At 45.7% G+C, this 8,873-nt stretch overlaps 1 long non-coding RNA gene across 1 annotated transcript in view; it reads left to right on the top strand.

Moving 5' to 3' along the window:
• Nucleotides 1–7,581, top strand: part of LOC107576287 (uncharacterized) — a 10,849-nt gene extending 3,268 nt beyond the window's left edge. The window contains exons 2-3 of the long non-coding RNA XR_001608027.1: nt 3,462–3,468; nt 7,488–7,581. This is a non-coding gene — a long non-coding RNA (uncharacterized lncRNA). The remainder of the gene's footprint in view (nt 1–3,461; nt 3,469–7,487) is intronic.
• The last annotated feature ends 1,292 nt before the right edge of the window (nt 7,582–8,873 follow it).

The following is an 8,873-nucleotide window of genomic DNA, read 5'->3' on the forward strand; positions in this document are numbered from 1 at the left end:
TTCTAGACATGCCAAAAATTTGAGGCTACAGCGCAGCAGCACTTCTTCTTCGTCGTCTCGTCTGATGCGGTCACTCAACCAAGTGCTTCTAACCACAACCTCGCCCCTCTCCACCCCCCAACCATTCACATTTCTGTAGGCGGGAATTCTTTGTAATGATATTCTAATGAGCCGCTTTGTGATACCACAAAGCCCGGAAAACAAACGCTGTAGTCCAAACGAGCCGTTTGTTGTAGTTCTTGAAAAGGGATTTTTAAAAAACGAAATATCTCCCTTTGTAGTGGACTTTGAGATTTGTAACTTTCTAGATCTTTTTTATGCCCAAACATACACACTACACACTGACTAAAATTTAAAAAGTGAAAAAGCATAATAGGACCCCTTTAAAAAAGCACATTCCGCCATAGTTTCATCACTTAAGAGTGTCGTAGTGACCGTCTTTTTGCAGTAAGGGACCTGTCATAGTTTAATGAGTGGGAAGATGACATGAAGCGACGCGAGGTTAGCTGCATTGAAAACAGAAGAGCAGACTTATTACAGCTCCCATTCGGGGCGAAGTTCACAAGATTTTGTCCACAGAATGATAAGAGCACACGTTTTAACATATTATTTTATTATTTAACACTCAGTATTTAACTGTATTTACAAGCCATGCATACAGTGCCGGACATGACAGATTTTTTGGTATGTGAAACAAGTATTTTAAAGGAATACATTAGCTTATTGCAATTACCGTGGCAGCCAACAACAGCACAGCTTAACCCTCCGCACATATTAATACTTAGTTATATTTAAAAAAAATGTTTACCCTGTTTTAACATGGATTTCTATGGAGACCGGCCGTAGCTGTCGGGCAAGATGGCGGATCGCAGCGGCGGCCCATAATATCCGCGTTCTGATTGGTCAGATCGCCTGTCAATCAAGCTCTTTGCGAACGGTCAATTAGACAAAGTGACAGTTACAATATACAAGTATTAAAATGACAGGTATTTCTGTTCTTTCTTGTCTTCTCAATTTTTTTTTCTTTCTTTTCTCAAACCTGAAATGTATTTGAATGTATGCATTTGCCCACAGGGCAATGAACAGTGAAAAAGAGCCCACAAGGAAGCCCAGATGAGGGTGTGAACTGCACGACTGAACAAAGACACTAGCGACATCAGTGGACGACACAATGGCCAACAGGGAAGGCAGATGTGAGTTAAACTTTCATTGTCCATATTCAGCAACATAACAGCTTCATTTAATAACCAAACTGATCAGGGGCATCAGACTGGGGGAAATTGACATCTACCCCAGGGTCCCAAATTCTCTCATCTTGATGTGCTCGCCAGACACACACCAGACAGGGACTTGCTCGTATGGCGCAGTGGGTTTTCTCGTTCCCAAAGCGTTTCGACGCAGCTCGAGTTCCTGAAGAGGAACGTCTTGAGGTTACGTATGTAACCATGGTTCCCTGAAGGGAACGAGACTCTGTGTCTCTCTGCCATACTCCCTGCATCCCTGCAGGCGCTCGCTTCCGCAGAAGCTAACATGTGCATTTGCCGGATGCGCCTTTATGCTTCCTGGTTGCTTACGTCACCCCGGTCGTGACGTCTCGCTTCTCTATTGGACTGATTTCACACGTGCTTCAGAATGTGGTCTCGCCAGGGCGTTCCCAAAGCGTTTCAATGCAGCATCTCGCTCCCTTCGGTGAACCATGGTTACATACATAACCTCGAGACGTTTTCGCTCTTCTGATGGTTTTCACCTTTCTCTTTCTGCAAATTGTATAGTTGTATGGTATATAGCGATATCGATATGACCTAGCACCCAAAATACTATTAAAACACTCCAATGCAGCCTCCATTCTTTGCGAAGGATGGATAAAAAGGCGCACAGGAAACAAAAACCTTGAAAAATTACATACGAACCTGCCAAATCACAGAGATGCCAATTCGCACGTGGCTAATATTACCACATGACCTGGGTGTTCGGCAAAATATGGTACGTCATTTGTGGTGGAATATTTACTTTACAAATTACAGACATGGCCGATTCTAGAGGTCACCAGGGGCCTGTTTCATAAAACAAGTTTACCAAATAAGCCAGGTTTATTTCAGTTAGTCTCACTTATTGTCAATTGATTTGGTTCAAAATAAGTCAGACTAACTGAAATAAGCATGGCTTGTTTGGTAAACTTGTTTTATGAAACAGTCCACAGGTAAGACTAATCCTGTGAATGTCATTTCATAGCTTTGATTCAACGACTTTTTTATTTATGTATTTTTTTGTTATGATATTACAGCTTCTTGGAAATCTGGAATAAGATTTGACGTAAAGTTGATATCAAGGTGCCCACTGAGATATATAGTATATTCAAAACCCACACACTGAATTCCTGTGTGATCACATTGATATTTCCAACTCTTTTAAAATTTAGGGCCAAAACCAGTAATCAGTGATTTAATTAGCTTTGTTGTAATTTTCTCTCTGCAGCGGTTGTTCGGAAGACCGGGGAAGGACGCCTTAGTAGGAGCAAGAGCATGGAAGGACACCCCAAAAGTATTTAAAAGAAACAGAACAGTTTATAGATTTAAATTGCTTGTACAGCTTTTTCATGTCATGGTATGTGTGTTGTTGTAATTGTTTTGTTGTTTTGCAGTGGGCAGTAGTCCAGATTTGAATCTCCCTGACAGTAAGTCAATTAAATGATTAGAAAAGTATAAAATAGTTTTACAGATTTGATGAACTGTGACTGTATCTTTAATATACAACAAAGACTTAATAATAGTCAGTCATTAAAATATTGAAGATATGCTGTATATTGTCTTAGTGCATGTTATAAATAAAGCATTTTTCAAAAAGGTTTTACAGCAAAAATTATTTTTTAAGCACATAGTAATATTTCACTGTAGGTCTACATATACAGTATATAGACTCTATTATAGTAATATTACTGGCTGCATATTTCATACAAAAGTAAGATAAAGAGCCATCGTTAGGTTATTTAAGCAGAGAACGTTTGAAAAATATGAAATCCATACCTTAGGACAGTGGTTCTCAACCTTTTTCTCCACCGGGCCGCACTATGGTCCAAGTCTCGCGGGCCGCACGCATATCATTTACATATTACGTCAGCAATACAAACCAACCTAATTTATAGTATTATAGCCTAAATATTATGATATCTAATCGATTACATTCATTGAAATAAATAAATAATTCTACTCCCCATAAATAACACCCAATTTTGTGAACTTCGGCTCGAAAGGAGTAACAAACTTTTTTATATGTTCTACATTTCATGTATTTATGTAACACATTTTCTACATTAAAAATTGTTTAGAATGAACAATAACTGCTGTACAAAGAGTAAAAAAAAGAAAGAAAAAAAAACATACCTAATGCAGAATAGCCGCCTCTTTTTCTGAATTGTGTAGATAACCACTATCTTTCTTTCATCTCTTCTGATAAATTTTCAGTCAAATCGTTTTCTGTGTGCTAGATCAGAGCTAGAGCCCTGCATTTCAGCCCTTTTTACGGCCCTCGGGCTGGCCTTCGGGACAATTTTCACGTCATAGTTCAGACGCGGGCAGGGCCTCGGGCCTGTTTTAGGCTTCTCCTTATTTTTATATTTTAGACATCCATTAATTAGTGATGAAAAAAGATTGCCGCGCTGGTGGAAACAACACGAGACCGTGCTGCAGTGACTCAAGATCGGCTCGACATGTTTAGTGTCCAGCAGCAGCAGCATGTATGGTGCGTGCCGTCAGCGCAGCTGAACAGTTCTGATTTCAAATGCACGCAATAGGCTAAAGCTTGCCGCAAAGCATCGGCAAAAGTAATTACCATAAATGCGTCGGGGGAAACAGTAAGGAGATATTTGAATTACTTACTAATAAACTAGTGTTTTCGGAGTCGGTGTCGCAAGGATGAAGTTGTCGATCCTGACTCGCCATCTCCTCACTAGACGCGCCTTTAGAGAGAAGTGCATCTTTACGGAGGATGACTCGTGCTGCACAGCACCACCCAGTGCGTCCCTGCAGGAGCCCCAGTTACTACACACATGGCCTGGGTCTGCTTCTGGGAGAGAGGGTGAAACAATGGGAGTGCTGCGAGAGATAATGCTGAGAAGCTCCAGCGATTTGGGCACGCAACAACAAGAACAGTTGTGGGAGCTGTTAGTGGAGTTCCGGGACTGTTTTGCCTGTGAGGAAGGGGACCTGGGTCAAACTTCCCTGGTACAACACAATATCGACACAGGGGAGGCAGCACCCATACGTCAGCGACCGAGACGATTGCCCATAGGACGGCAGGAGGCTGCGGAGCAGGCGTTGGTGAAGATGCAGCGTGCCGGTATAATAGAACCTTCTGAGAGCCCCTGGGCATCCCCTGTAGTCATGGTCCCGAAGAAGGGGGGGAGTGGCGCTTTTGCGTTGATTACCGGAGGCTCAACGCAGTGACACGGAAAGACTCATACCCTCTTCCCCACGTGGATGAATGTTTGGACCTTGTGGCTGGCTCTCATTGGTTTTCATCATTGGACTTGAGGTGTGGGTACTGGCAGGTGCCGCTGACGCCAGAAGCTCGACCCAAAACAGCTTTCTGCACAGGTAGAGGTCTGTGGCAATTTAAAGTCCTCTCTTTCGATCTTTGCAATGCACCGGACACATTTGAGCGCTTAATGGAGAGGGTACTGGAAGGCATTCCACGGCAGCAGTGTCTGGTATTTTTGGATGATATACTGGCACATGGAAGCTCGTTCCAGTCAGCTATCACATCCTTGAGGGCAGTGATGGAGAAGATCAGAATGGCGGGTCTGAAGTTACATCCTGGTAAATGCAGACTGTTGGGCAGGGAGGTGACCTACTTGGGGCATCGGATAGGCAGTGAAGGGATCGGCACTGCGGAGGACAAAGTGAGTGCCGTACCGGAGTGGCCTGTTCCAGCGAGCCAAAGGGAGTTAAAAAGCTTCCTGGGTTTGGCATCCTATTACAGGAAATTTGTACAGGGTTTTTCCTGTATCGCTGCTCCTTTATATAAGCTCCTGCAGAAGGATCAGTACTTTGTCTGGACAGAGAGCTGTCAAAATGCTTTCAGTACTCTGAAACAAACCCTGGTGTGCGCACCCATCCTGGCACCTCCCGACCCCCAACTGCCCTTCGTGTTGGACACTGACGCAAGTGGGGATGGAATAGGTGCAGTCTTATCCCAGGCGTGGCCAGATGGAGAGAGAGTAGTGGCCTATTTTAGTAAGATGCTCAGCAAAGCTGAAAAGAGATATTGTGTCACACGGCGAGAGCTGTTGGCTGCCATCTCTGCCATCAGGCATTTTAAGTACTACCTGTGCGGTCGGCATTTCACTATACGCTCTGACCATGCCTCCTTGCAGTGGCTGATGACGTTCAAGGAACCAGAAGGCCAGGTGGCTCGTTGGCTTGAGGAACTGCAGAGTTATGAGTTCACTGTAACACATCGTGCTGGGGAACGGCATGGCAATGCCGACGCTCTGTGGAGACGGCCATGTAGTATGCAGGAATGCAAGTATTGTGAGTGCAGAGAAGCCAGAGAGCTGGAGCTTAGCCTGAAGGTGGGTGGAAGTGGTGGGCCCGAACTGGTCTGCCGGGAGCTACAAGATGTGGATGTCACTCAATGGATGGAGAATCAGAGGCGAGACCCAGACCTGCGGCCGGTGATACTGTGGGTAGAGGCACAGCAGCGGCCACCATGGGAGGAGGTAGTGGCCCTCTCCCCATTCACCAAGGGATTGTGGGCCAAGTTCAAATGTCTACGGCTGGTAGATGGGGTTCTCCAGCGAGCATGGGTGGTGCCAGCAACAGGAGAAAAGAGATGGCAGGTCGTGGTGCCTTGGGACATGCAAGAGGCAGTGTTAAAGGCCATGCATGGCTCGGCTGGATCAGGCCATTTTGGGGTGACAAAGACACTTCGACATCTGCGTCAGGCCTTCTACTGGGGACGGCTGAGGCGTGATGTGGAAGACTTCTGCAGGCGCTGTGATCTTTGTACAGCACGCAAAGGGCCGCAGGGTCAGTCTAGGGCCCAGCTACAGCAGTTTCCGGTGGGGGAGCCGATGCAGCGGGTGGGGGTGGACATCATGGGGCCATTTCCTCACATCACGATGGGGAATTGCTTTATTTTGACCGCTATGGATTACTTTATGAAATGGCCTGAGGCCTTTTTACTGCCTGACCAGGAGTCTGAGACTGTTGCCAACGCCTTGGTGGAGGGCATGTTTAGTAGGTTTGGGGTTCCTCAGAGTATCCATAGTGATCAAGGCAGAAACTTCGAGTCCAAGGTGTTCTCTTCCATGTGTGAGCACTTGGGGATCAACAAGACCCGCACCACCCCACTCCACCCCCAAAGCGACGGGCTTGTGGAGCGATTCAACAGGACGCTAGCTGAGCAGTTGTCCATCTTAACATCTACTCATCAACACGATTGGGACACCCATCTGCCGCTGGTCTTAATGGCATGTCGCTCTGCTATTCAGGACTCTACCTCATGCACACCAGCCCTGCTCATGTTGGGGAGGGAGATTAGGACCCCTGCAGAGTTGGCCTTTGGTCGGCCCCCGGATGCTCCACCTGTTCCTGCTGGAACTGAATATGCTAGACAGCTCCAGGACCGCTTGGACTCTGCCCATGCATATGCCAGGAGGCAGCTGGTGACTGCAGGTATGCGGCAAAAGAGGGCTTATGACTTGCATGCCCGGGGGCGTGACTTTGGGGTGGGGGAGCTAATTTGGGTTTACAACCCAGTAAGGAAAAAAGGGAGGTGCCCGAAGCTGGACAGCCACTGGGTGGGACCTTGCCCAGTATTGGAAAAGCTGGGGGAGGTTGTGTATCATGTACAGTTGCCTCCTCGGGGGCGCAAAGTGGTACTGCATCGAGATAGGCTGGCTCCTTATCGGGGCGCTGCAACACTGCAGGGCAGCACAGTACTTCTGTCACAAAATGCTGGGATTCCAAGGGGGTTAGAGGGGGTTATCGACTCAGCTGATATGGCTAGTAGCGGCCAGCAGGTGACATCGCTGTCCAACACCCCTCAGGGTGATCGTTCGCAGGGCTCAGAGGAATCATTACCGGAAAGCCAAGCTCACACGCTCCTCAGGGGGCGTAAGGAGGAAGAGGAGACCCCGAGTCAGGTTTAGACACTTTGTCCTCGGGGTCGAGGACTTCAGTAAGAGGGGGGTAGTGTAGCATGTTCAAGCATGTTGTGTTATAGATAACAATGTGCTTAATGTTAGTGTTGCACTGTATTCATTTTTGTGTTGCGAACTGTTATTGGATGTTCGAGTTGGATGTGAAAAGAGGCTCCGCCCCTGTGTGTGTGTAAGGGGAAAGAGAGAGAAGGAGGGGGGAGAATGAGTGCCTCGCTGGTTCAAATGCGGTTCTCTTAGAAGTCGGGGTGTGTACGGCGGGGGTTGTGGCCGACAACAGCCCAAATAAACACCCCTTGTACATCAAAACGCCTCGTCCTTGTCTGAGAACGCTACAATATGCTCACTGTCTGCTGCTGGCCACTTGGTCGTTACTTTAAATGCGTAACGTTAATTAGGCTATGTGAGTACTGCTCATGTCTGAAAATAATATTTGAAAAACAAAATAATTTTACATAAAAACATTAGGCTATAGCTTATATTTATTTAGTACATTTTTAAATTAATGTAAAAACTGGCGTAGCGTCTGGGTATGCAGGATATGCAGGTGCATATGGGCCCGGGCAGATTGGGGGCCCCCCGAGCCGAGGGGGAACTTTTAATTGAAACAAGGGAACGAATATAGAGCCCTGCACGGGCCCGGCCCTTGTCCGACAACTTATCAGAATTCTCCGCCCCAGTCCGACCCGAGCCTGTGTCTTTTTTCTCTCTCTCTCTTCCCCATCACACAGCTGCTGTTGCAGCCATTAAAATAGTTCAGTTTTGGTTTTTAATAGCAAATTTATAGGTTATATTTCGTTTCGTTTCTTTATTAAGTTAATTTAGAAACATGAGTGGAACATTTTATGTTTGTTAAATTTAAGTTTTTTTTTTAATACCAAGCGGCCAGTGCCAGACATTTTAATTCAAATAAAAAATTAAAAACTCTTTCAGTATGTAATGTAACTTTTTTTTAATTTAATTTTTTATTTTTTTGGGCCGCTGTGCCAAGATTGTGTTTGCATGCAGTACAAATAGCAGCTGCATTTTAGTGTCATGCTGAAAAATAGCTACCTAAATAAATAAGATTACCGTCATACTATTTTAAGAATAAAGTCAAAATTACAATAATAAAATCATGTTATTGTCATGATCTCCAGCTGGAGTGCCCATGAGCTCCTCTAGAGGGCACTCCATTCTGTACCTTGCCATTCACTCAGGACTCCATTTCCCATAATCCTTTGCCCGGACTCATCAAGTGCATCACCTGTCTCTCATCAGATCTCATCATCAGTTCACAGCTGTCTCACATTAGTAGGACTATAAGAATAGCACACACACTCTCCGTCATCGCTGGTGACTGAATGTTGTATAGCTCTGCCGTGGTTTCTAAGTTTCCGTGTTTCTCTGTTTCCTTGCCTTCGTGTTTTGATCTCTGGACTGTTTTCTTGTTTATGATTGTTTTGCTGCCTGCCCTGACCATTGCCTGATTATCTGGATTACTCTTTTGCATTGCCACTGCCATTGTTGTTTGCTGTTGTTGACCACGCCTGTTTGACTACGCTCTTATTAAAGCCTTGCATTTGGATCCCCACTTTGTCGTCACGCCTCCCTCGTTACAGAATCACCAGCCACATCATCCAGCGGCTTTCTGAGCATTCCAGGGCAACCATGGACCCAGTTGACCAGCTACTACGTCTTCAGCAAGGAGGCTTATCTATTGAAGAGTATGTTC

Source organism: Sinocyclocheilus grahami, unplaced genomic scaffold (assembly GCF_001515645.1).
Source record: "Sinocyclocheilus grahami isolate Dianchi unplaced genomic scaffold, SAMN03320097.WGS_v1.1 scaffold3441.1, whole genome shotgun sequence".
Lineage (NCBI taxonomy): Eukaryota > Metazoa > Chordata > Actinopteri > Cypriniformes > Cyprinidae > Sinocyclocheilus > Sinocyclocheilus grahami.